Raw genomic sequence first — 26,412 nt, 5'->3', positions numbered from 1 at the left:
TGCTCTTCTTTCTCTTCCTGTGAATTTTTTTTTTTTAATTTTTTAATTTATTATTTCTTTATTATTTTTATTTTTGGCTGTGTTGGGTCCTCGTTTCTGTGCGAGGGCTTTCTCCAGTTGCGGCGAGTGGGGGCCACTCTTCATCGCGGTGCGCGGGCCTCTTACTATCGCGGCCTCTCTTGTTGCGGAGCACAGGCTCCAGACGCGCAGGCTCAGCAATTGTGGCTCACGGGCCCAGTCGCTCCGCGGCACGTGGGATCCTCCCAGACCAGGGCTCGAACCCGTGTCCCCTGCACTGGCAGGCAGACCCTCAACCACTGCGCCACCAGGGAAGCCCCCCTGTGAATTTATTTCTATGAAAAAGTCTAGATGAGAACCAATCGTCTTCATAGAATTAGCCTTGACTTCCATTCAGTTTTCAGGGACTCCATATAAATGTAACATTTAGGTTTATAAGCTATCAGATCTGGAAAAACATCCTAACCCCCTACCCAGCGGCCCCTGCCTTTTTTCAGTGAATGGGTTCCCCTTTAGCTGTCATTCCCTACTTTCACCACCCTACTGAGTCTGGTCAGCAACTTTTTGAAGGTCAATATGGGCTGTTCTTTCTCTTTTGCAGACTCGCATTCATTCCGTGAACTTTCTGATTGCTCTTCATCTAAGGCATGTGGTTCAATTTCAATTAGTGCACCAGATGAGAGACAGAGTTGTTTGTCAGAATTTAATTTCCTCACCAGAGGTTTACTGCCTCTACTGCAAACAGAATGAGACACTGGAAAAGAATGACAGTAGTTTTTTTTCCCCAAGAAAAACCTCTGCTTCTGTGAGCACTTAGGAAATTAATGCGCTTGTCACTGTGCTGTTGGAAAGCGTGACCGTAGAAGGGCCTCCATTTTCAGATGAGGCTGGACATAGAGGAGAAAGAAAATGCATAGCATTTGAATGAAAATGTCATGGGACCAAATCTATCTTGGACAGAGCTAAGACCTTGTGCAGGGTCTACAAGGAAGAGATGAGAAGTCTGAACTCAATGATTCTAAACCAGAGCCATTATCCAATTATCTTCAAGGGTAAAATGAAATTCTCAAAATGTCTCATAACTATTGCTTCCATTCATTTTGATGCTTATGGAAATTACCTAACAGTTTTAGGATGAGGGGAGAATATAAGAAAAGGAACGAATAATCTACCCAGAGGACGTGTCAACCCCCTCATGTCTGTCAAGACTTAGAAGCATGGCTCCATTTCTTTGCCAAATTTGAAACGTTAACCCACCTGCAAATTAGGATTACAAACAGACATTTTTAAATGATGTTCTTGTGATTTAAATTTTTACCTTAAATGAGTATTTTCCCCTTCTTTCAAAAATAAGCATACTTTCAAATAGATGTTTTAAGTTAGGACAGACAAAATAAAGCTTTATTTGTAAATCTTATTAAAAACGTGAATTCCTTTAATTAAATTGAATGTTCAAAATGCAAAAAGGTTCTCCAACCAAAAGCACTTATTGGACTGAGATAGTTTTCATTAATAATAAATTCTGAGCTTTTATTTTGATAATAAAAATGCTGCATTTTTACTTCTAAGGGGGAGTTTGACAAAATTTAAAAATACCCCCAGGTCATGGTTCTCCCATATAATGCCTGTGCCGTGGTTTTGAATGATCCATGCTTCAGGAGACCCCCTCACACTGAATGACAAGACTAGGTTTGTTCTTTACTAGAATAATAACAACAACAACCTTGCTGAGTCTATGCACCCGGCTTCTATGAGCTTAGCGATATAAGCCTTACAACTCTGGTATGGGGAGTATCTATTATCCTCCTCCCCCTTTTATATACGAAAAGCTGAGACATTTGTCCATGACGACAAAGCTGGCACATGGGAATGCCCCCTTCAACCTTGGGAGCCCATCCTCCTTACCAAGACCTCCTGCTGCACCTGGCAGAAGCCCTCTTCACTCAGGCGGGACGTTCCGTGACTGGATTGGACAGTCGTCCACACCCTTGCCTGGGTAGCTGTGCAACCTTCAGGATCAGTTAATTTCATAGCTCAAAGTTCAGTCCTTCTCACTCTGCTTTCTAAAGGAGGGCTGCTTTTTAAACCAAGGACCGTCGGGGCACACTCTCAAACACCCACACTTTCAAGGCATCAGTGGCTTTGAGCCACAGACCTGAGTTCAAAATCGTGCCCTGTCACTGGTGCTATATGATGTTGAACCAACTACTTAACTTTTACTTAACTTAGTTTCCTCAGCTGAGAAGGAGGGGTGACTAATACCCCACAGGTATGGTGTGGGATCCATACAAAGCCTGAGAGAGAGCTTCTCACACTCCAAGCCTTCTGCACTTAGTAACTCTCGGAACCCATCCTGTGACCCTCCTTGTTATCCTCATTTCAGGAAGCCAAGACACAGACAAGGTAACTTTCCGGAGGTCAGTGTTAAGGCTAAAGTTCAAAGCCCTTACTCTGGCCTCAAATCTTCTTCCCACAGACCACCTTTCTGAACAGCATCTCCGGAAGTGAATCCAACAGCAAAAGGGCAAAGCCCCTCATGCCAGCAGTTTTGGCACAAAATAGATGTTCAATAGATGCTTTATTATGGTTGTTACTGTTTCCTCCCTCACTCCCACCCCAATTTTCAAATATGCATTTTAATAGCTTATTATTTTTAAAATGTATCTCTTACATTTTTAAACATGCCCTTACGGGATATGCTATAATTCAAAGAAGTTTCCTGAATCACTAGTTTAGATCATTGGACTGATTGACTAACGCAGAAGAGCTTTGGTCATTTGAATCCTTGTTGTTTTCCACCAACTCAGTGCATTGAACCCTGGAGATTCTATAGGATGTGGGTGCAATGAAGTCTCAAGATGCCACTTTTGCTGTTCATTAGCCAAAAGTTATTTCTGAGTACCTACTCCAGTCAGTGAATGCCAGAAGCATTATGTTTGCCATTCGGTGAAGAATGAACACGATCAAGTCCCTTCTCTTCAGGAAGAATAAGATGAGAATGTTCAGGGTCAAGTTCACAGCCGCCTAGCCTGCGCCCTCTCATTCTCCCACCTGCTTCATTTAACAAAATAAAAATAATACTCTCCATTTAATCTTGGCCCAAGTACTGGTGCTCTCGAGGCTCAGGTGCCCCTTCTCACTCTGCCCCTTGTCTGGTTTATTCATTCATTCATTCATTCATTCATACATCCATTCATTCTTTGATTCACTCAGCTCAATTTATCTTGTGGGTTTCATTAACATATATTAATTTAATCTCTACCCTTTGCACATAAAAATGAACAAAGCTTGCTTACGAGCTGTCATGGCCTTTGACCGAGAAACAAATATTTCAGGGTGGTCCAGGGTTGCATGCTAGGAAGTAACATATGTAATAAAAACTGAACTGTGATGCTTTAGCGCTCTTTTCTCCCCACTCCTAAGAAGCTCTAGTATATGTTAATGCTGAAATAATAGTTATATGCTTGGAGTAACAGAGAGTAGATCAAAATCAGAACCGTCTCCCCATGACTTAGGAGTTTTCTATATGTTAACTTGAAATTCAAGCAGCGCGATTCTGATTCAGTCCTGTGTATCTGGAGGACCTCGGCAGTAACCATGATGGGGCACGGGGATATTTGTAAGTAATTTGCAATTAGATGTAATTACAAACACAACTTCTCCCCTCGTGGGTTTCGGATGCTCTGATTCCTTCACAAAAGGAGATATGAACACAGAGTGAAACCACTTATCCTCTGTCAACATGTATAATGGGGACAAGGCTGATGCAGCCCTGGCTTGGAACGTTAACGCAGCCAAAGAGGTGGGAAGGGAAATGGTTTACTCGGGAACTCTGCCTGTGTCACTGTGAAAGCATTGTAACCTGTTATAGCGTTTGCATGTGGTGAGCCCCATTCAACGAGTGTCCTTCCCCAGAACACACACACACACACACACACACGCACACACACACACACGCACACACACACGCACCCACACACTGCTGTTTCATCTGTGTGTGGTCAAACCTCTTATTTACACAAACGTACTTCCTGAGTTGTTAAGGTTCTGACTTAATGAAAAATTTCAGAAGTGCTTGGTAAATATTACCATGAAATCACTCTTGGAATGTAGGCCCGGGGCCCGATACAAGCTGGTGGAGCCCCCCCTGGAGAAACATGATTCCTACTTGGATCAAATGGACTGAAATCTCTAAGGATGGGTTTAAGATGAGGTCTTAGCCTTGCTAGAGCAGAACTCAGGGCTTGTATTGGCTTGTATTCAATATTACAATGAGGAAGACCAAGCTGACTGAATCCTTGACAAGTGTCTGTTGCTTTAAGCTGTAGGAAAATTCTTGATGACTATCGGCCATGGGGATTTTTGCGTGTGTGTGTGCGTGTGTGTGTGTGTACGTGTTTGCACTCCCCTTTGTCACTGTATTCAAGTACATTAGTTGATACTCAAATTGATGTTGAAACAGAGCAGGACCCTATGGTCGGTCCTTCAGCCCCCGCCCCCACCAGGTCCTCAGCCCACCTTTCGTCCATGGAAAAACTTTAGCCAACAATAAGTTTAATCAGATTTCAGTGAGAAAATGCAGAAACAAAGGAAAACAGTCCAACAAGACAAAATAATAATGCTTTAGACATTAAGCAAAGTCAAGGACCTTTAGCTCCTCCTCAAGGAACTCTATTCTTTGAGCTGTTTTCGAGATACTGAAACGCCCACCAGGTGGAAGTAGTTAACTCCATGATGACCGGGCTGTAGCCGTGACGTAAGCTGCCACAATTCCGAGAGCCGGCCTCAGAGAAAGGGGAACGAACCAATCCTGGGACTGAGCTGGAACTGAAGCCTAAATTATACTTAAAACAAGATGGCGCTGGTCAGACCACCAAGGACCAGTTTCAAGACGACTGTGAGAGCCGCCTGCGCTGTTTCTGCACGTAGCGCCTCCCTCCGTCTAGATAAACTCTTGCCCCAATTGCCAGTGCGGGGAGCTGGCCTTCGGACGGGAGTTTGCCGGCCAGGTTGCTGGCCTCTGAGATAAAGCGGACTTTCCTTCCCATCAGCCTTGCCTCTTTATTGGCTTTTGCGCAGTGGGCAGCGAGACCCCACTTGTGGTCACAGTTTTTGGCGCCCACCGCGGGGCTGCGCTCTCGCGACATCTGGCTCCCGGGGTTCCCACCCCCCAGCCGCAGCCGCGCCGCAGTGGCCATGACAGCACGCCACGACGGCTGCAGGGAGCCCGCTGCCCGTGGCTCGCTGGCCCTGAGAAGGGGATTTGGGGGGACGTTCCTAGCAGCCGCCAAAAACATTTGTTTCGGGGGATCCTCCCTGTTTCTCCCCTGCTGGGCACTGGCTGCCAATGTACGCTTTTCCTTGGTGGAACGGAGACATGCGTCTGGACAAGCTGATGCGCTCCAAGACCGAGTAAGTCCACCGGTGTGCACCCAGGCTAACTTCTCTTCTGAGCACGAAGCACTGTTTGGGCGTTGTGCCAGTTGGTTCTGAGGTGTGTCTGATGTCGAGGACCGTTTGTGTCTGGGAGGTAGTTGTTTGGGACTCCGTATGGGTCTACCTCAGATTTGTGACTGTTCTGTCTTCTGATGGGTGAGTGTATATTCCATTTGTGTGATTGGTATCTTTGTTGTTTTTTGTAAAATGGGAAATTCAGGTTAACTTCATTAGAAAAATTTTAGCTGTGAGATGATGACTAAAGAAAAAGAAAGATAATTTTTTTTTTTTAACAATATATGACGACAGTATTCTTTAGACTCTGGAAAAAATGGTTAGGATTAAACTCTTTTGAAATTCCAAAACTGGTTCTTTTTGCATATGCAGTTAAAGAGAGCTAGCTTGATAAAATACTGTTTTCAAAATTCTGACCCGAAGAGAACAAAAATATGCCTAAGAGAAAGCTTGAAGTTAACTCTTATCATGTCCTTAAAATACAAACACAGCCCACTTTGCCTTAGACTTCGGTCTTGGGTTAATTAGTAGAACTTCAAAAGATGTTTGGGTTTATTAAATACCCATCTTGTACCAACCACATTAAAGAGAAATTATGCTATGAGAAAAATGTAAGCTTTTAGAGGTTATGGAATATGTGCTTAAGTTTGCCAATAAGTAAATGCTGGTATAACAGTTCAGTTTATTTGTTTCTTGGTTTGGTTAAGGCTTTTAAGGGTTAAAAATTATAACATGTAGTTAAAGCTACTAAAAATGATAAGGGAAGCATTTCAGTGTGTAAAGCAAGTAGGATATGTGTTGTCGGCAAGAGAAGGTATAAAGAATGGAAATATTTTTGTTGAGGAAAAATGATAGTAATTTTGTCCTAGAGTTGGTTGCTTCTGGGGAAGGGACAAATCATATGGAAAACATTTGATAACTTTCAGATCATACTGCTGAATTGGGTAAGAAATTTAAAGAATTCTAATGGAAAGCTATTTTTTGTTTTCAAACTATTTTTGACCCCGATGTTCAGGATGGAAAAAATTGTCTAGGGAAGTTATCACAGAGTATGATTACTTATGATGTGTATCACTGCTGGCTTTAAGTTTACTGCTAAAAGCACACGTACAATTCTTGTGTGACAATTGGGCAGTTTTATTCACAATTGCCAAAACTTGTAAGCAACAAAGATGCCCTTCAGTAGGTGAATGGATAACTACACTATGGTCCATCCAGATAATGGAATATTATTCAGCACTAAAAAGAAATGTGCTTTTAAGCAATGAAAGGGCATGGAGGCAATTTAAAAACAGATTTCCAAGCCAAAGAAGCCAATCTGAGAGGGCTACATACTGTATGATTCCAGCTATATGACATTCTGGAAAAGGCAAAACTACAGAGACAATAGAAAGATCAGTAGCTGCTAGAGGTTGAAGGGAGGGAGGGATGAATAGGCAGAGCACAGAGGATTTTTAGGGCAGTGAAAACACTCTGTATGATATTATAATGATGGGTACGTGTCATTATACAACTGTCTAAACCAATAGAATGGAAAACACCAAGAGTGAACCCTAACGTAAACTATGACTTTGGATAATAATGACATGTCAATATAGGTTCGTAGATGACAATAGAAGTACCAGGTGCAGACAGTGAGGGAGGCTGTGCATGTGAGGAGAGGAAGTATACGGGACATGTCTGTACTTGCTCTCAATTTGGCTATCCACCTAAAACTTCTCTAAAAATAATTAAAATCCTATTATTCAACTCATTTAATGTATCTATTAATTCTAAAATTCCTTCCTCAGTGCTCTCATTTGTGGACTCATTTCACCTCTCTTATTTCATATATACATCCACAGTGCTCACTGCCATTTGGAGGGTAAGGACTATATTTTAAACATAGAGCCAAGTATGTACATTTTTTTCCTGAACGGGTACATTAATGAATGAAAGGAAATTGATTTTAATCTAGGAATTAACCCTTAAGGCCTGGATACAGAAAAGCTATTAAAAGGAAAACCTGGGGTACAGGTGGATTGATGTATTTATCTCTGGATAAGTACCAGTCTTTAGCTGATTCATTGAAAAGTTCCAGACTGCTGTTGTTTTGCTACATCTCAGACTCTTGGAGTGACTCCCATGGCCTGGTGGCTGGTAGTTACATACTGAGGTTGCAGATTTCGTGGGCATCTCCAATGGTCAACTTGTTTTTAAAAGCTGTAGAGTGAGTATGTGCCTCGCAGATGTCTGCGAGGAGAGCGTGGGGATTTGGTGGGTAAAGGTGTTTAGGTTCTGTACTGTTCTGGAAGAAATCTGGTAGAGAACGATGGCCTGGGTTGAACAGCTGCAGCAGCAGGCTACTTTGAATCCATTTAATCCGTGACATTTGAAAGCGAAATGAGTTTATGATTGCTCTCAGCGTTCCCAGCGGAATCTTCGGTCATTTCAAGCCGACAGCGTCCTCCGTTCTCGCTCTCGTTCAGCGGGGGAAGCAGGCAGAGGCGTGCACGGGGGTTGAGGGCAAGAACTTATTGTAAGGACAGCGTTCAAGAAATCTCAAAATAAAAGTAGCTTTTGGGGAAAGATGATCACAATTACGGATGGCCTTGGCAGTATGTGAGGCAGAGGTGAGGGCTGCTGGGGAAAACAATCTGTTTCAAGAACGGTGCAACACCTGCCTGAGAAAGTTCCTCGATTTTTTCCCACCTCTTATTATTTAGGAGGTAGATGAGATACTTTTTTATCCCATTTTACAGATAAGGAAACGGGTACAGGGTGGTTAGCTAACGTGCTTCAATCTGAGGTAGGGCTGGAACCCAAGCAGTCTGGCTCTGCTTGGTGAAACGTCCGAGACGGGAGAGAATGTTTCACGGGCCGTGGAATGTTCCGTGGACTGAAGTGCGACGCGAAGCCTTACAAAGGCTCACGGTCCCCTTAGGGCGCCGGCGGCTGGTCCGGGCTCCCCGCACGGGGGCGCTGCCGCAGAGTCAAAGGCGCCCCAGGCGGACGCCAGGGGTCGCCAGGCTGGGGCTGCCGGTGCCGAGTCCGCGGCGGGACGGCGAGCAGGAGCGCGGAGGGCAGGGAGGAGCCGTAAAAGGCGGCGGAGCGGCATTTCCCCGCGCTGGGGAGCGCGGGGCGCCGGCCCCGCCCGCACGATGGCGGGGCGGCCGTGGGGCGCGCCGGGCGGGACCTCCAAGGGCAACGGCAGCGCGCTGCTCGAAGCCTCGCAGCAGGCGCCGAGCGGCGGGGAGGGCGCGCGGCCGCGCCCCTCGAGGCTGGCCTCCAGGCTCGCCCTCGTCCTCATCTTCACCATCGTGGTGGACATCCTGTCCGTGTATCGGAACAAGAAACTGAGGAATGCAGGTAGGGCCTCCCGGGGCCTGGCAGGCTGGACGGGCAGCGCCCAGCTTTCACCGACGGCAGCCTCTCCCCTTTCCGGCCACCTTTGCAGCACGCAGCCCCCTGGAGCTGTCACTTGGCTTTCCCCAAGAAAAGTTCAAATCTTTTTCTTAAAACCTGGGGCCTTGAGTCATTTTTAAAAATAGAGACTGAAGTTCGTCTGTTTACTTTTCCTTGAACCGGCCCGTCTAAGATGTATTTTCCTAAAACAAGAAGGAGCCCCTTCAGTTCCTAACGGGTAGAAGTCAGAGTCAGATTTTCTGTATTTTCGGGGGGAAACCCACTGTACAGTTCTCAATTTCTGAGGTTTATTAGACTGAGAGAGACAGGATACAGGTTGCAGAAAGTTCCTCCAGAAGCCCTTTCAAATCAGATCAACGAACAGTTAAGTATCAATTGCTTGGTTTTACATGTAATTTATTTTTCCCAACGTTGTTAAAATATGAGAAAATATATAAGCTGGCCAAATGGTAGGGCAAGCATTTTAATTTTGTTGTCGGGAATAGTTTTCAGTTTTTAGCGTACAATTAAAAAGAATCATCGGCTCCTATACCTGCTTGGAAAAGTGACAGTTATTCCCTCTAGTTAAACAAGTTTACTTTTTTTTTTAAACATCTTTATTGAAGTATAATTGCTTTACAATGGTGTGTTAGTTTCTGCTTTATAACAAAGTGAATCAGTTATACATATACATATGTTCCCATATCTCTTCCCTCTTGACAAGTTTACATTTTAAACATAGATATTGATGTAGTAAAGAGTATGGTTTCATATAATATCTAATTTTGTGCTTGAGTTAAACTTGATTTTTTTCTCCAACCAGTGAATTGAAATTGGTTTATCCTGGGTAGGAGCCCAGGAACGATTCGTCCACAGGACACTGGATGTTGAGACCTCTAAATGATGATTAGATGCCTACTTCTTTATTTGGAGGCAAACTCTTAGGAGGTGGGGTGCGGATGGGAAGGAACCAGGTACTTACAGGTTTGTCCAAAGCAATATTTTTGTTCTAACCTGTAGTCAGTCGACACTTTAATTTTGTTAAGCTCCTTTCCGAGAGGGTTCCCTTTTTTCTATAATGCTTGGGATAGTCCATAGATTTACTATTAGCTAATAAGCACCTGGTAATGTGAATTGAATTTGAGTTAGTCCATTGAATAACCTCACTTCATTGACTGGCTTAAACGAGGTTGCAGAAAGGAATTCTGCCTTCAAGAAGAGGCTCCTAGAAGAAAACACAGGCGATAAGCTCCTTGACACTGGTCTTGGCAGTGATTTTTTGAATCTGACACCAAAAGCAAAAGTACACCAACAGCAAAAAAATAAACAAGCGGGACTACATCAAACTAAAAAGCTTCTGCACAGCAAAGGAAATCATCAACAAAATGAAAAGGCATCCTACGGAATGGGAGAAAATATTTGCAAATTATATATCTGATAAGGGGCTAATATCCAAAATATATAAAGAACTCATATAACTCAATAGCAAAAACCCAAACAATCCAATTAAAAAATGAACAGGAGATCTGAATTTACATGTTTCCAAAAAAGACATACCGATGGTCAACAGGTACAGGAAAAGATGCTCAACATCATTAATCATCAGGGAAATGCTAATCAAAACCACAATGAGAGATCACCTCACACCTGTCAGAACAACCATTATCAAAAAGACAAGAGATAACAAGTGTTGGTGAGGGTGTGGAGAGAAGGAACCCTCCTGTACTGTTGGTGCGAGTGTAAGTTGGCGAAGCCACTATGGAGAACAGTATGGATGTTACTCAAAAAATGAAAAATAGAACTACCATATGATTCAGCAATTCCAATTCTGGGTGTTTACCCAAAGAAAGCAAAACACTAACTTGAAAAGATATATGCACCTCTATGTTCATTGCAGCACTGTTTACAATAGCCAAGACATGGAAGCAACCTAAGTGTCCACTGACAGCTTAATGTCTGAAGAAGATGTTGTGTAAATGCACAATGGAATATTACTCAGCCATAAAATAGAATGAGATCTCGCTATTTGCGATGACACGGATGGACCTCGAAGGCATTATGCTAAGTGAAAGAAGTCAGACAGAGAAAGACAAATAGCATTTTATCTCTCATACATGTGAATCCACCACCCCCCCAAAAAAAAGCTCACGATACAGAAAACAGATTAGTGGTTGCCAGAGGTGGGGGGGTCAGGACTGGGAGAAATGGGTGAACTGTTTTGGTTTTTTTTTTAATAAATGGAATTTTTTTTTAAAAGGATATGAGAAGACCCCGTGCTGTGAGGCTGGTATGAGAATTCTCTGTCGTATCCCCAGGAGGGAAGCTGAGAAGCCTGCTTTCTCACCAGGACCTATTTCCTGCCAGTCACCACTGTCCCCTGTATCTCTGGGTTCTGGGAGTGCTGGCTCTGATGATGATACGTTAATCTGCTTTGCAGTATTCTCATTGCATTACTGATTGTTTTGATTCCTTGGATTAGGGTTTAATAGTAGGACTTTTGCTTTCGACCCTAAGTGATGGAGCAGGGTTTAATTCACAGAGCTTTCCCCCAGAGCTCATCTCACTTTGTTGATGTCAACAGCTGCAGCACTTGGGAAGTTTGAATCCTGCAGAACCTTTCATTTAAAAAAATATTCACATGCCTGGAACAATTCTACTTCTTATGCTTTACAAAAAAGAACTTAGGAAAAGTGCTCCTTCCATACTACTTTGTATTTTGTTCATTTGCTAAGCAGTTTTTTGATAGGGAGTTTCTAAAACATGCATTCCTGTAGCTAACTGGGGGACAGACCTGTGATGAGCTCTAATCTTTGAAGCTTTTGAACTTTCGTATTTTTGTAATTGGGAGGTTTTATTCAAATGTACCACGGTTGCAATTCAAACCGTTTGAGGCTTTCTAGAATGGATGGTAATTTGAAACAGTGATAGAGAGCATGGATTCAAATATGAGTTTTGGGATGCTTACGAAAAGTTATGATTGTTCAGTCCTTCCATTTCAGTTAAGTTTATTCTATTGGTACAGTATTAAGGATGAAAAGATGAACAGAAGAGAATGGAAGAAGTGAGATAAGAAAATAAGAATGCTAAGGCATCTTAGGCTTTTTTTTTTTTAATGCCTTTATTGGAGTATAATTGCTTTACAATGGTGTGTTAGTTGCTGCTGTATAGCAAAGTGAATCAGCTATATGTATACGTATATCCCTATTTCCCCTCCCTCTTGCGTCTCCCTCCCACCCTCCCTATTCCACCCCTCTAGGTGGTCACAAAGCACCGAGCTGATCTTCTTGTGCTGTGAGGCTGCTTCCCACTAGCTATCTGTTTTACATTTGGTAGTGTATATATGTTCATGCTACTCTCTCACTTCGTCCCAGCTTACCCTTCCCCCTCCCCGTGTCCTCAAGTCCATTCTCTATGTCTGAGGTTTTACTCCTGTCCTGCCCCTAGGTTCTTCAGAACCATTTTTTTTTTTTTAGATCCATATATATGTGTTAGCATACGGTATTTGTTTTTCTCTTTCTGACTTACTTCACTCTGTATGACAGACTCTAGGTCCATCCACCTCACTACAAATAACTCAATTTCATTTCTTTTTATGACTGAGTAATATTCCATTGTATATATGTGCCACATCTTCTTTATCCATTCATCTGTCGATGGACACTTAGGTTGCTTCCATGTTCTGGCTATTGTACATAGAGCTGCAATGAACATGGTGGTACATGACCCTTTTTAAATTATGGTTTTCTCAGGGTATATGCCCAGTAGTGGGATTGCTGGGTCATATGGTAGTTCTATTTTTAGTTTTTTAAGGAACCTCCACACTGTTCTCCATAGTGGCTGTATCCATGTGTTTGTACTTTTTACAGTTTTTTTCCTGTAATTGATATCTAGTCTCATAGTGTTGTGGTTGGAAAAGATATTTGATACGATTTCAAGTTTCTTAAATTTACCAAGGCTTAATTTGTGACCCAAGATATGATCTATCCTGGAGAATGTTCCATGAGCACTTGAGAACAAAGTGTATTCTGTTGTTTTTGGATGGAATGGCCTATAAATATCAATTAAGTCCATCTTGTTTAATGTGTCATTTAAAGCTTGTGTTTCCTTATTTATTTTCATTTTGGATGATTTGTCCATGGTGAAAGTGGGGTGTTAAAGTCCCCCACTATGATTGTGTTACTGTCGATTTCCCCTTTTATGGCTGTTAGTATTTGCCTTATGTATTGAGGTGCTCCTATGTTGAGTGCATAAATATTTACAATTGTTATATCTTCTTGGATTGATCCCTTGATCATTATGTAGTGTCCTTCTTTGTCTCTTGTAAAGTCTTTATTTTAAAGTCTATTTTGTCTGATATGAGAATTGCTATTCCAGCTTTCTTTTGATTTCCATTTGCGTGGAATATCTTTTTCCATCCCCTCACTTTCAGTCTGTATGTGTCCCTAGGTCTGAAGTGGGTGTCTTGCAGGCAGCATATACGGGTTTTGTTTTTGTATCCATTCAGCCAGTCTATGTCTTTTGGTTGGAGCATTTAACCATTTACATTTAAGGTAATTATCGATATGTATGTTCCTATTACCATTTTCTTAATTGTTTGGGGTTTGTTTTTGTAGGTCTTTTCCTTCTCTTGTGTTTCCTGCCTAGAGAAGTTCCTTTAGCATTTGTTGTAAAGCTGGTTTGGTGGTGCTGAATTCTCTTAACTTTTGCTTATCTGTAAAGGTTTAATTTCTCCATCAAATCTGAATGAGATCCTTGCTGGGTAGACTAATCTTGGTTGTAGGTTTTTCCCTTTCATCACTTTAAATATGTCCTGCCACTCCCTTCTGGCTTGCAGAGTTTCTGCTGAAAGATCAGCTGTTAACCTTATGGGGATTCCCTTATATGTTATCTGTTGTTTTTCCCTTGCTGCTTTTAATATTTTTTCTTTGTATTTAATTTTTGATAGTTTGATTAATGTGTCTCGGCGTGTTTCTCCTTGGATTTATCCTGTGTGGGACTCTCTGCGCTTCCTGGACTTGATTGATTATTTCCTTTCCCATATTAGGGAAGTTTTCAACTATAGTCTCTTCAAATATTTTCTCAGACCCTTTCTTTTTCTCTTCTTCTTCTGGGACCCCTATAATTTGAATGTTGGTGCATTTAATGTTGTCCCAGAGGTCTCTGAGTCTGTCCTCAATTCTTTTCATTCTTTTTTCTTTATTCTGCTCCCTGGCAGTTATTTCCACCATTTTATCTTCCAGCTCACTTATCCGTTCTTCTGCCTCACTTATTCTATTATTGATTCCTTCTAGAGTATTTTAAATTTCGGTAATTGTGTTGTTCATCACTGTTTCTTGGCTCTTTAGTTCTTCTAGATCCTTGTTAAATGTTTCTTGTATTTTCTTTATTCTGTTTCCAAGATTTTTGATCATCTTTCCTATCATTACTCTGAATTCTTTTTCAGGTAGGTTGCCTATTTTGTCTTCATTTATTTGGTCTTATAGGTTTTTACCTTGCCCCTTCATCTGTAACATATTTTTGTTGTTGTTTTTATTTTTATTTTTTTTGATGGGTGGTCCTGTATTCCTGTCTTACTGGTTGTTTGGCCTGAGACGTCCAGCACTAGAGTTTGCAGGCAGTTGCATAGTGCTGGGTCTTAGTGCTGCGATGAGGACCTCCGGGAGGCCTCACTCCGATTGATATTCCCTGTGGTCTGAGGTTCTCTGTTATTCCAGAGGTTTGGCTCGGAGCTCCCACCGCAGGAGCTCAGACCCGACCTCTGGCCTGGGCACCAAGATCCTGCAAGCTTCATGGCTTGGTTAAAAAAAAAAAAAGGAAGAAAGTAAGAAAAAATGGAGCAGTACAATATCAAAGAATAAAAAATAAAATAAAATTAGAAAGATAAAAAATATATTAGGAAAAATAAAAGTATAATTGAAACAACTGCAACAAGGTAAAATAAAACCACAACAGAAAAAAGAAAAAAAAAGGGGGGGGGGGAACAAGCCAAAAGGAGAGAACAATAATGAAGTATAAAGAATAAAATAAAATTAGAAAAATAAAAGATTTATTAGTAAAAATAAAAATATAAAAGAATCAACATGGTAAAACAACCCCAATCTAAAAGAGGAAAAAAGAAAAGAAAGAAAAAAAAAAAGTGCCTTGACTATGGGGGTGGAATTTAGGCTGGGGAACTTAGGCAAGGGGTGGGGTTTAGGGTGGGGCAGGACCTAGGCCGGGTGACGTTCAAGCGTGGGGTGGGGCCTCTGCTTAGGACCTGGGCAGAAGGGGAGAGGCAGCACGTGGAAAGGGGGGGGGGGCCTCTGGAGTGTGGAGTTCTCCTAGTTTGGAGGTAGGGCCCTGAGTGAGGGTGTATGGGCGGGGTTTAGGACCAGCGCTTTGGAGGGGGTCCCGGAGGCGGTCTCCGAGTGTAGACGTAGGGCCCTGGGTGGGGGGTAGGGGCGGGGCTTGGGCTCTGCACAGCAGGAGGGAGGCTCTGAGGGCAGAGGATTAGACCCGGGAGCCCAACAGGCTCCCCAGTGCCTAAGGGGACAGGGAAAGCGCTGGCCCCATTCCCTTCCATTCCTTTGTGCCCCTCCCCTATGGTCTCCCCCAGGGTCTCCCCCATCGCTGCTGGATCCCTAACCGTGGGTGGGTCCCACTGGGTGTAGGAACTCCTCCCCTCCCCCAGCCACCCCTCAGGGGTGCCGATCTGAGGTCCGGCCTTTACTTTTGCTCCCCCTTCCCTCCCTCCTACTCCCTCAGGACCCCTGTGGCTGGAGGGGGCCTCTGTGGGCAGAGGATCAGGCCCAGGATCTCAGCAGGTTCCTGGGGGCCCAAGTGGGCAGGGGAAACCTGGCTATGCTCCCTTTTGATCCTCTGCCCTCCCAGTGGTTCCCCAATTTCCCCCTTTGGGCGTGGGATCCCTTCCCTTCCCCCACCCTCCCCTCAGGGGCACCAATCCTGTCCCGCCTCCCCTTCCCCTCCCCCTTCATCCCCCCACGCCCTACCCAGTCTCTGGGGGGTTCCTTCTCTCCCCTTAGGTGTCCGTGGTCCCCTGCTGCTGCCTGGTAGGTGCCCTAGTTGTGCGGAGGCGCGAATTCCGCATCCTCCTAGTCCGCCATCTTGACTCCTCCCCCCTGCCAATTACCTTTTAATCCAATGTTTTCTCATCACCTAAGATTTTTTTTTAAAATTTATTTATTTACGGCTGTGTTGGGTCTTCGTTTCTGTGCGAGGGCTTTCTCTAGTTGTGGCAAGCGGGGGCCACTCTTCATCGTGGTGCGTGGGCCTCTCACTCTCACGGCCTCTCTTGTTGCAGAGCACAGGCTCCAGACGCACAGGCTCAGTAGTTGTGGCTCACGGGCCCAGTTGCTCCGCGGCATGTGGGATCCTCCCAGACCAGGGCTCGAACCCGCGTCCCCTGCATTGGCAGGCAGATTCTCAACAACTGCGCCACCAGGGAAGCCCCTAAGATTTTTATTTTATAATTGTTGAAATAGGTAGACTTATTAAGACAAAGATTTTAAAAATCATATATCACTATTGTGCATTCATGAAGAGTAACACATCCATAAAACATATTGGTTTATTATTTCCAGAAATTCTTGACATTCAGAGACATTTCATTCAAATCCACTGTCAACTGAAGTTCATTAATGTCCGTGCGTGTTCTTCTGTGCAGTATCAGTTCCTGGGCCATCAAGAGCCCTGATGATGCAGCATTTCCTGGGAATCCTCCATGACTGATTCCAGAATTTTCTTCTAAGCTATTGACTCCTGTACAAATCAGGAAACAGTGGGCACAGGCAAATCAGGTAATCTAAGGCAAGTTTAATAAAGGAGCTGTTTACATAGGTATGGACACGGAGGCAGTTCAGTACCCAAGCTGTGGGGAGCACTTACCACTGCCGGGCCTGAGGGGGCAAGAAGCAGGAAGTACTGTCCTCTGCAGAGTCTGCCTGCTGGATCTGCAGCCTCTGGTTAGACCCACCACCAACCATCTATGGAGTGAGCCAGGGGAAGAATGCCCCCGCCTCCTCCTCTCATCTCCTGCTGGGGTTCCCTACTGGTTGAATACAACCAACAGCCAGAAAGTCAAGGAGCCCATTAATCAATACAGTCCTGCCAGGACCCTCCAGGTCTGAGATAATGGATATCAAAACAGAGCACCTGCTCTCCCTCTACATTTTATACACTTCTCTTGTCACGGCATCCCTCTGTGCTATAATTTATTTGCCTACTTTTCTGTCTTCTCTGAAGGGCTGTGGGCAGAGACTGTGTCTAGCTTAATTCTACATCCCTAGGGCACAGTGATGGAGACATAAAGCTTTGGGCTTTATGGGCTGGCTTTCTTAGTGCCTGGGTTCCCTGCTGGATTTTGATTTGATGAGTCTGGAGTGAAACCCAAACACCTGGGGTTATTACAGTCACTTCACAGCAGTGATGCAAAGGTACTGTAAAATTTTGAGAACCACTGAAATACATAATGTATTTACAGGTGATTGTAATACTATTATTATTAGGTTACTTGGGCACTCAAATACTAAATCATGAATTCCTGTTAATCGAAAGAACCCACTGGAACTGTTGGGGAAGGCCAGAGGAGATTCACTTCCTCCTCAACCTGATCTTTTGGTTTCCATGAGGATGGATTTCTCCCAAAGAACCCTGTTCTCTCACTGGCACTTCTCTTATTCTCCCCAGGTGAGGTGGAATAACTTACCTAATACATGATTTAGAGGAGAAGCTCCCCTTCTTTTTGGCAGAGGGCACCTGCTTTCCCCTTTAGGGTCCTAGGCTATGCCTGTTGAGCATTGCCACATGAATGATGGGCAAACCTGACCACCCCGGGTCTTAGTCCGTTCAGGCAGCTATAACAAAATACCACAGACTGGGCGACTTATGAACAACAGAAATTTATATCTCACAGTTCTGGAGGCTGGAAGTCCTAGATCAGGTGGCCACGCGTTCAGGCAGCCCTCATGAGTTCTCCATTCTAATGCAATAAACAGCCTCAGTTCAGTTATTTTGAAAGTCCAGAAGTTTTGGACCTTTTATATGGGACCAAGGGCAGGTAAAAGAAAACTTTAAGAAAATTATAAATTATTCTCAGTCTTTTTTTAACAATCACAAATTCCAGGTGTGAATACAGTACAAGAAAATTTTTTCCTGAAGAATTTGGGAGAAAATTGCTGACCTAATGCCCCTGAAATACTTCAGTCTGTATTTCCTACAAACAAGGATATCCTCCTGTGTTACTACAGTAGGACCATGACAAGTGGGAAGTTGACTCTGAAACATTACTCTCATCTACTCCTCTCTTTTTTAGCCAAATGATCCAGTTCAGAATTATGCTTCATGTCTCTTAAGTCTTTAAGTTTGGGATAATACCCCAGTCTTTCCTTGACTTCATAACTTAAACACTTTTGAAGATTTCAGTTATTTTGTTGTGTTCCTCATTTGGGGGGTTTCCGTGGTCTCTTCATGACTAGGTTCAGGGTACGCTTTCTGGCAGGATTATCCTGGACATGATAATCCTATTTCGTTTCGTCCTTTAGGTGTCACAGGATTTCACTTTGTCCCAAAACTAATGATGTCCGTTTGAACACTTGAAGAATTACTCTTTATAATTAGTATTTTTGTGAGGAAGTACTTTGAGATTATATAAATACCCTATTCCTCACCAAATTTTCAAAATATTCATTCATTTATATTTGGATGAACTCATGTTTTCCTATTTAGTTCAATAGATACAGTTTGTTACTGCTGTTATTTATTTTAATGCTCCACTTGCCCCCAGTCTGGCAAATAGGAGCCCATCAAAGTTGTCTTCTCTGTTTGTTTTGTTTTGGTTTGGTTTTTTTTTTGATATGTCCCATCATTTTTGAGCACTTCCTCATCTTCTGGTACTAGATGTTCCAGCTTCATCTTGTACTTTCCTAAAGTACACCTTGTACCTATTCTACAGCTATGTTTCCAATAACTGGTACATACTCAAAATGGGAATCAAAAAATATCTTCTTTCTCACCTTAAATAACTTGGGCATATAAAATAAGGTACGTGAACCATATGATTTTCCACTATAGTTATGAAAAATGGATAACTAAAATATATAAAAGAAAATGTAGTGAAAGAGCCAAAATTGTTTTTGCAATTAGATGTTGTTTATAATAACTTGGTTCCTGTTATTGGTAAAGACCATCTGTCTGGGATAACCACTCAATTTAAGTAAGTGAAAGTGTAGTCTTGAGTGTTATAGATCAAATCAGCTATAGGAAATAGCTCTTAAGGAGACTGGTTTTAGCAATTTTTATACATGTGCAGTGTTTAATCATTACATAATAGTCATAAGGGGGCTTCCCTGGTGACGCAGTGGTTGAGAATCTGCCTGCCAATGCAGGGGACGCGGGTTCGAGCCCTGATCTGGGAAGATCCCTCCCACATGCCGCGGAGCTACTGGGCCCGTGAGCCACAATTATTGAGCCTGCGCGTCTGGAGCCTGTGCTCCGCAACAAGAGAGGCCGCGATGGTGAGAGGCCCGCGCACCGCGATGAAGAGTGGCCCCCGCTTGCCGCAACTAGAGAAAGCCCTCGCACAGAAACGAAGACCCAACACAGCAATCAATCAGTCAATAAGAACGTGAATTTCTTTAAAAAAAAAATAAAAAGCCTTGGAAGCAGTCAGAAATTAAGAACGAGTTTGTTAGCACATCAAAAAACTAATTAAGTTGGTTGGTGAAAATCATTGTAATGAATCACTTCCTAGAAATTTGATTTTTTTTCAATAGTACTCCTTTCTGCTGAGAAAAATAGTAGTCTTTTTTTTTATTCCTTTAATTGTTATTGTGTTTGTGACAATAGTCATTAATATTAACCATGTCTGGACCCCTCAAAAAATGGGGTGATAAACACGGTGGAAGTGAGAACAAGAGACGGTGTTTTAAGTGGGAGAAATAACAGTATGTTGTACACTAATGGGATGACTCAGTGGATATTGAAGACATGATGATGGAGAAGGGGCACAGCTGCTGGAATGTGTCTTTCAGTGGGGACGGGGGATGGGCCCCTGAACACGGAGAAGAGTTAGCATTACTTATGTCCAGGGACAGTTCATTTAGAATAACTCAGTTAAAAGCAAGTTATTTGGGTACGGGCATAGCCATGTTAGAGTTGTGTTGGTGAGGGAGTGAGGATGTTGTCTTTTGATAGCTTTTGTTTTCTCACTGAAATAAGGATCAAATATGAGAAGTAACATTTGAGGGATTTGAGGAAAATAAAGGTATAAAATAATTATCTAGGGCAATGAAAGATCAAATGGACTCAGGAAGTGCAGAAAAGTTGTCTGGCCCCCTAATGGTCCCCTTGAGGTACATGGACATGAATTTAATGTATGACAATCACATTCAGTTGTCCAGGTACAAGGACAGAGAAGGCAGAGAATTGGATTTACCTTTAGATGGGGATTAGTCAGGCACTTAAAGTGAAAAGATGAAAGGGCAATGGTACTGATAGGGCCTGTAGGGAGGTAGGATTCCTCCTCATAAGAAGAGGAAGAGATACCAGAGGTCTCAGGGTGCACACACTAAGGAAAGTCCGTGGGAGGACACAGCAAGAAGGCCACCATCTGCATTCCAGGAGTAGAAGTCTCTCTGGAAACCAACCCTGATGGCATCTTGGTCTTGGAATTCTAGCCCCCAGAACTGTGACAAACAAATTTCTGTTGTTTAAGCCACCCAGCCTGTGGTATTCTATTATGGCAGTCCTAACATATTAATACAGTAATTATTTTAAAATTGAGAAAGAATTAGTAAAAATGAAATGCTGATGTTTTCCACCGGCTATTTTTATGCAAAAGAATGAACTAATGAATAAATGGACTGATAACCAGGTAGGTTCCTCAGACCAGAAATAGCAAAGTAATGGGACGATCCACAAAAAGATGGAGCTTTGAAAGAAAATGAGTAAGTGGGTTGCTGCTGACTGCTGGAAAGGTTATAACAATGCAAGAAGCCGGAGGCTGCGTTCAAATTACAGTGTAGAACGGTGTTTTGTAGATTATGTTTCACAAGCCTACCACAGGGGAGTAAAGCCAGTTTACATATATTGGTAGGACTGATGTGTTTGCTCTCTCTCTATGTCATTATTTTAAGTTATACTTACTGTATGAATTATGTTATGCTTATAATGTGTCTTTCACCATACCGTCTATTTTCTTGGCTCGTTTTGGGGGGATAGTGGGAAAGGTGGCTATTCATTTATTTATCCAGTAAGTGGACAAACATGCTTTTGTTATATTTTTAAATAATATTTTTTTACATAAAAAATGAATCAATCAATTAAACAGTAACGTAGACATTTTCTCTTGGTAGACAGTTCCGTAAATGTTAACACATGCATTGATTTGTATAACACCCACCACAGTCAAGATGCATAACAGTTCCACCAGCCCCAAACACTCCCTGTGCTAACCCTTTATATTTAAATTCTCACCTCATCCATAACCTCTGGCAACCACTCCTTTGCTCATATTTTTAAAAAAATAAAATTATACTTGGGTTTTGTATTTCTATGGGATTCTAGAAAGGTTTGCTTTTTTTTTTTCCTGGTGGTAACTTTCACATTAATATCTCTTATAAATCCCTTAGTTTCCTTTATCCTGACTTAAGAGTTTACTGTTTGGTTCACTAGCTTCTATTATCTGTTCTCCATGCAGCAGTCAATGAGTTCAGTCTATTTTCTCCCTCCTTCTCTCATTTTAAAGTGGAATAGTTTTCACTTTCTTGGAGTGTTTGACATCTGCACACTATTCTTCCATCTTTATCCTAATCCTGTTTTAATCTTAGATTTACATGTAAATATAATTAATGCTTAGTACTTTGTTCAAAGTTCCGCCTATAACCACATGTTCTGATGAAGCTTGTCTTGTAGTTGATTCCTCAGAAAAAAATTACGGTTGCAATATTCCAGATGCATATGTATGTTTTAAACTATTTTCCAAAGCCTTGGAAGTTGGAAGAAAAAAAAACTTCACTGGATAGAAAGTAATTGAGTCATACTTTCTTTCCTTGAGTTTCTTGAAAATGTCATTTCAGTGTTCTTTTGCTTTGTATATGCTATGGAGAAATCTGATGTGAATCAAGATTTCTTCCCGTTGTAAATGGCTTTGTTTTTGTGTTTGTTTTTTAGAGGCACAGAAATATGTTTTTCTTGATCTATAAACATTAGTAGTTTTACTGGCATATGTTTTAAGGTTGAGAATTATGGGTCCTTTTTTGCCCAGATCCTACTGGACTCTTTAAATCAGTAAGATGAAATTGCCATTGGTAAAGGTAAATTATTCTTGAATGTTGGCAACTTAACGTGGTTCAACTTCATAGATTTTGGTCTTGTTTTTACTTCAGGAACATTTATTTTGAATTATTACTTAAATTTTAAGGTTCAGATCTTGATTGGGTTGAATCTCAAAAACAATGAAGTCTTTTCCTAGCTTTCTTCTGATGTAGTCGTAATGATGGCAACTTGACCAGCTTGTTGACTTGGCTGTGAGCGACTTTCATAACAATCAAGTGACTTAGGACTGCCCATTCCCCTCACTCCCAAAGGCCAATGGATTGTTACGCAGAGGGTGCAGAATTCACTTAGAATTTAGGTCAAGTTCAGACTGTATTTGAGTTGCACTTTAATAAACCAGGACTATCAATACATCTCTATAAATAGATACTGTTTGGGGCCTCACTGGTGAGTCCTATGATACCAAGGGTTAAAAAAAAAAAAAAGGCAGTTAACATCTTAGAACATTTAGTTTGAAATTATGTACCCTTGACCTTCCCAAAGAATCTATCTACATGTAAATACTATTGTGTTTTTGCCTGTCAAAGCTTTGAGGAAGCAGTTTACATCTCTTAGCAATCCAAATACCTCTGAAGTTTACGGATTTCTTTTTCTCAACAAACCTAAGAGTCCTTTTTAATTAATGCAAGTGTGCAAAGAAAGAGTGTCAGAATAGTTGGTACAGGTAATGCCCTGAAAGACGTGAATCACTGCCTGAGGCAAAACTGAAAGCATAGCGCTCCCTGCCGTGAAACAGCTGAGGTGCAGGAGGCCTTCATAGGACAATCGACCTCGCCTCTGCCATCACCTGGGTTTGTGCATGGCTTCATCAGCGCTTCCTGGTAACAATATGAAATATGAAGTGTCAAGCTCAGCACGTACAGAAGGTGACCTGGACTACAGCCTGGCTGGATGAGGGATCAATGACTTGCAGGTTCCCAGGCAAGATAATAAAGAGAAGTGAGACAGATGCAAGCAAAACGGGCAGGAGAAATGAGGGTACCAAGAGTGAGTAGCCAACAGCAGGGCACAGCTGCAGAAGGTTGTAGACCTAGCGCGCTAGAACCTGACCTGGGAGGTGCTGCCTGGAGTGACCATGCTCTCTTTACAGAAAAGGCTGATTAACTTCTAACCCTTCCCTGTCCTCAGTGAAATGTGTGACGGGGGCCAGCTACATCCCAGGACCTAGACTTGCCCTGGAAATGCCATGAAGAGCAAAATCCACACAGTCTCCTGCTTTGTGAAGCTTGGAGTTTGCAACATGAGACAAATATTAACCATACAGATATGCGTAACCTATGTATGTCTTTTTAACATCACATTTTTGGAGGGGAATTCCAGCTTTTAAATTTTTTCCCCCTTTTACTCAAAACAAAATAGAAGAAATGATACAGGATTAAACCTGCAAAAGTATTTAATTGGTAGAACACGTATACAACAAAAAAGTCTGGATAGGAAGGTAAGCTTATTTGCAGCAAGGTAGTTTGTAGTTTTTATATGAAACATTAAAAAAATCAAACATATGCTACATGGGTGCCACTGTTTACAGCAGTATTGAAGGAGAGAAAACACTTATTTAGAGACAGATAGACCACAGTGTCTAGTTTTTACAGCATCAGTGCAGTGAGTTCACAAAACTATATTCCATGTAGGTAAACAGAGTTTAAGAATTGTTCCCAAATATGTCGCATTTTCGGCCCTCAGAGGTTCATTCCCACATATTTCAACTACTCTAAATTTCTAGCTACTGAAAGGGAGGAGGATTCTCTTCTTTCCAAGGAGTTACAGAATCTCTGTAGAGCAGAGGCCAATGGTCACCGCCGCAAGTCCGCTCTCACCAATAGCCCTTGCGTTTTTCAGAGAAATATCTAGGAAAAAAGTCAGACTCCAGCCTAGTCATCATTACCTTCTATGCCAAATATCTATGTGTGACGTATATCGCTATGTGACACATGTACATATGAAATGTGATGAAAAGAGGTGCACAGAAGTGGTACATCCCCAAGAAAGCATACACCAGGGATTATCATGTACTCTGAATAGTGAGAACAGGCTTCCTGGGGAAGTAACAGTTGAGCTACAGCTAGAAAGAAGACCAGATTCCTGGGAGAGATGGTAAAGGGCTGTGGAGAGAGGTGACAGAAGGTGGTGGATGCTGAGAACAGAAGGCAAGGGATGGGGGCATGTGATATGAGAGGAGGCTGAAGGGACCATCAGAGGCCAGATGATGTTAGGCTCCAGAGGCTACAGGAGGGATTGGGATCTTTATCCTAAAAGTGCTGAGGACCATTTAAAGTGTTTTAAGCAAGGTGATTACGTATTCAGGTTTTCTTTATGAAAAGACCATTCTGGAATGATTAAACACGCTTAGCAACCGGAAGGTTTCCCACATACAAGTACAGTATGGGAAACAAGTTTGTCCCAGGAGAACAGCGCCCCCTAGGATGACGCAGTTTGGGGAGCCACGTGTGATAGCTGCGGCAGTACAGTGAAATCGTAGGGAAATGTTTAAGGCCAGAACAAGACTTTTTAATAATGTTTTATTTTCATCCGTCCAATAGGGATTAGCACTTGGCAGGCATCCTGCACCAGAGCTAATGCCTCCCTGGTTCTGTTTACTGAGACAGAAGCTGAGCTGAACCCCCAACTGAGTATGACTAATTACCTATATTATATAAAGAAGCTTTTTGTTACAGAAAAACAAAACATGCCAATAGTTGGTAGAATGTGTGCTCAATGTGCCTGCAACTGGGAAGCCATCGCGTCTCTTCGTAAAGTTGTTTGGATTTTTATTTTTGGTCACTGGTGCACAAAGCCTTTTTGTTTATTTCCATGTCAACAATTGCTTCAGAAAGTCCCCTCATCCTGCAGTGGTCAAAATTATACCCACTCGGGGTGGGGGAATTCCATTTTCATAGAGGCCTTTTACGAGCATGAGTGGTTTTATGTAGGATATTTCAGAAGTGTAAAAAACCACACACTACTCCCATAGAGTTTATACAGTAAAACATTGCCTAATTCACGCCTGTGTCTGTCCCAATACAACATACTGACATTATTAGAGTAAAGCCTCAATAAAAGGAAAACTAATTGTTACAGTGTATGGAGAAGTGGGGATACCGCTTTGATTATGGAATATCATTTGTCTAGCACTACATACAGTCCAAAAAGCCTTTGTGCAGCCAGGAAGTCCTTCAGGAGAAGAATGGATAAACTGTAGTACATGCAGACAATGGAATATTATTCAGCACCAAAAAGAAATGAGCTACGAAACCATGAAAAGACATGCAGGAAACTAAAAGGCATGTTACTAAGTAAAGAAAGCCAATCTGAACTGGCGAGATACTCTACGATTCCAACAATGTGACATTCTGGAAAAGGCAAAACTGTGGAGTCAGTAACAGTTCAGTGGTTGCCGAGGGTAGGAGGTGGAGGGAGGGATGAATAGGCAGAGCACAGAGGATTTTCAGGGCAGTGAAAATACTCTGTATGATACCGTAATGGTGGATACATGTCCTTATACATTTGTCCAAACCTAAAGAACGTACAACACCAAGAGTGAACCCTAACGTAAACTGTGGACTCTGGGTGATTATGATGCATCAGTGCAGGTTCATCCATTAAAACACATGTACCACTTTGGTGGGGGGATGTTGACAATGGGGGAGGCGGTGCATATGCGGGGGCAGGTGGGTACACAGGAAATCACTGCATCTTCCCCTCAGTTTTGCAGTGAACCTAAAATTGCTCTGAAAATTGTCTCAATAGAAGTTTTTAGGGACTTCCTTGGTGGCGCAGTGGATAAGACTCTGAGCTCCCAATGCAGGGGGCCGGGGTTTGATCCCTGGTCAGGGAACTAGATTCCACATGCATGCCGCAATTAAGAGTTTGCACGCCGCAACTAAGGAGCCCTCGAGCCGCAACTAAGATCTGGCACAACCTAAATAAATAAATATTTTTAAAAGGTTTTTATCAGGAATAACACACAAAGAAGATGTTTATATGAGCTATCATGTTTGGCTAGTTTCAATACAATGCTATCTAAAAGATACAGCCAGTTGTATATTTGTATCTTCTGCTAAAACAATATTTGAATGCCTCCAAGGCTATAAGCTTGCATGACTAGGACAAAAATAAAACCTATTGAGAAATGAAGAATCTAGAGGATGAGTTGGTTGTGGAGGAAACATTATGATTTCTACTTAGAAGCACTTTTTTTATCTCAGAAAAACACCCAGAACTCCTTCT

General features: G+C 42.3%; 1 long non-coding RNA gene across 1 annotated transcript in view; it reads left to right on the top strand.

Moving 5' to 3' along the window:
• The first annotated feature begins 5,221 nt into the window (after nt 1-5,221).
• Nucleotides 5,222-26,412, top strand: part of LOC137755973 (uncharacterized) — a 46,168-nt gene continuing 24,977 nt past the window's right edge. The window contains exon 1 of the long non-coding RNA XR_011072138.1: nt 5,222-5,430. This is a non-coding gene — a long non-coding RNA (uncharacterized lncRNA). The remainder of the gene's footprint in view (nt 5,431-26,412) is intronic.

This window comes from Eschrichtius robustus, chromosome 21 (assembly GCF_028021215.1).
Source record: "Eschrichtius robustus isolate mEscRob2 chromosome 21, mEscRob2.pri, whole genome shotgun sequence".
Taxonomy (NCBI): Eukaryota; Metazoa; Chordata; class Mammalia; order Artiodactyla; family Eschrichtiidae; genus Eschrichtius; species Eschrichtius robustus.
This window is presented reverse-complemented; position numbering and strand designations above follow the sequence as displayed.